Below are 2545 nucleotides of genomic sequence, written 5' to 3' on the forward strand. Positions count from 1 at the left end.
CCAGCTTCTCATGATTAGTATGTGTGTTGAAGGTTTTTGTAGATATTCTGTACCAAGTTGAGGAAGTTATACTTTGTTTCTAATTTGTGAAGTAAGAGTTTTTATCTTGAGTGGATGTTTAATTTTGTCAAATATTTTTCAGTGTTAGTTGATATTACCACATGGTTTGCTTTTGTAGCCTTTTATGTGGTGGATTACCTTGATTGATTTATGGATGTTGAATCAGCCTTGCATGCCTGGAATAAATCGCACTTGATAGGGATGCATATTGTTTTCATACATTGGATTTGATTTAGTAATTTTTCTAAGGTTTTTGCATCTCTTTTCATGAAAGACATTAGCTTCACATTCCTCTCATGTCTTCTTTTTGGTCTCCTCTGTTGATTTTGGGCTTCCCTAAGTATTCCTCCTTAGAGAGAGCCTGTATCTTGCAGCTATTTTAGTTGTAATCAACTATTTTTATAGTAATTTTTATTTTATTCATTTATTTTTGGCTGCGTTGGGTCTTTGTTGCTGTGCGCGGGCTTTCTCTAGTTGCAGCAAGCAGAGGCTACTCTTCATTGCAGTGCGTGGGCTTCTCAATGCGCTGGCTTCTCTTGTTGCAGAGCATGGGCTCTAGGTGCACGGGCTTCAGTAGTTGTGGCACGTGGGCTCAATAGTTGTTGCTCGCAGGCTCTAGAGCACAGGCTCAGTAGTTGTGGTGCACAGGCTTAGCTGCTCCACGGCATGTGGGATCTTCCCGGGCCAGGGCTCAAACCTGTGTCCCCTGCATTGGCAGATGGATTCTTAACCACTGTGCCACCAGGGAAGCCCATATAGTAATTTTTATAATCCTGTTTTGTGGTGGTAGGGTATTGGAGAAGGGAAGCATTCTGTAATTTTATGATTAAACGTAGAGATCTGGAATGTGATCTTTACACGTGTTACTCTTATGGTTTAGCTTGTTTGTTTTCTCTTTAAGCAAAATAAAAAGGATAGATGATGCTGCATTGATGAGGATGCACTTCTCCATTTGGGATATTCCCTGGAAAGCCTTTTCCCTGGAGTGTAGGCCTTTTATAGAGAGACATTTCTGGGCATATTTCACAGTGAATACTCTTTTGCTACTCCTGCTAGATCTATAAGATGGTCTTTCTTGGATCTTTACAGTGATAACCTGGTAGGCTTTCTGGAGGTAAAGCTCATTAAAGTATGGGGAACTTTCTGAGCCTGCAATCCCTTACGAGTTTCTCACTCTCACACTAGTCCATATTCAGCCTCCAGCAATTCATTAAAATTACCATTTAAGTGTATTTACCAATTTATGTCTCCAGTGAGTTCTGCTCTAGGTAAGGAGATCTTGGCTGAGATTCTCTAGATTCATCTATCTTTCCAGGTTTTAGTGTGGCAGTTTACACTGCAACTTTAGTTCTTTAATGGGTCCAAGAATAGTTGTGAGATGTGTGAGATGAAAGAGAGGAACTTAAGGTAAATTTAGGTTTGGGATTTGAGAAACTGGATGAAGCTTTTACTGGGGAAAATTGGGACTGACAGTCATCAGCATGGAGAGAAGAATATCAGGGGTGTGTTGTAGACATGTTTATTTGAGATGTCTGTTATACATCCATATGAAGATACTGTGTATGCAATTGAGTATGTAAGTCTGAAATTCAGGGAAGAGGATAGAGCTGGAAATACTAATTTAGTAGCCATAAATTAAGAGATAGCTTCAGAAAAATAAAATCCATGGTTGGGCTTCCCTTGTGGCACAGTGGTTAAGAGTCTGCCTGCCAATGCAGGGGACACAGGTTTGAGCCCTGGTCCGGGAAGATCCCACATGCTGTGGAGCAACTAAGCCTGTGTGCCACAACTAGTAAGCCTGTGTGCCACGACTAGTAAGCCTGTGCACCACAACTACTGAGCCTGCACTCTAGAGCCCACGAGCCACAACTACTGAGCCCGCGTGCCACAACTACTGAAGCCTGCGGGCCTAGAGCCCATGCTCTGCAACAAGAGAAGCCACCACAATGAGAAGCCCATGCACCACAAAGAAGAGTAGCCCCTGCTCGCCACAGCTAGAGAAAGCCGCGCACAGCAACAAAGAGCCAAGGCAGCAAAAAAAAAAAAAAGAAGAAAAAGAAAAAATCCATGGTGGAAGTCTTCTTTTATATATACAGAAACAATGTTAAAATAAATCGTGCCTTTCCCTTGAAAGAAAAAAAAGAAAAAGAAGCTCATCACGGTAGCAGAAATCATTTAGTGTGCAGGATTCTATACTGTAAAGCAAACGGGAAGTTATAAACCTCAAAGTATAGCTCAATGCTGGATAAAGGGTTTCAGGAAGAATTTTCTTCCCTCTAGTGAGTATGTGCTATCTACCTTCTTCCACAAAGAACATATTCCAGAGAACATCATTTCCACTCAATTATATTAGAATAGAAGAAAGGGCAAACAGGGAATTGAAATGCATGCACTTTAGAAAAGGCACATAAAGCAGAACAATTTTTAACTTTAAAAGAGCAATTCTCATCTGTGGCACTAATGTTTATTCAATAATTTCCATTTT

The sequence above is a fragment of the Balaenoptera acutorostrata genome, chromosome 16 (assembly GCF_949987535.1).
Source record: "Balaenoptera acutorostrata chromosome 16, mBalAcu1.1, whole genome shotgun sequence".
NCBI classification, from domain to species: Eukaryota; Metazoa; Chordata; class Mammalia; order Artiodactyla; family Balaenopteridae; genus Balaenoptera; species Balaenoptera acutorostrata.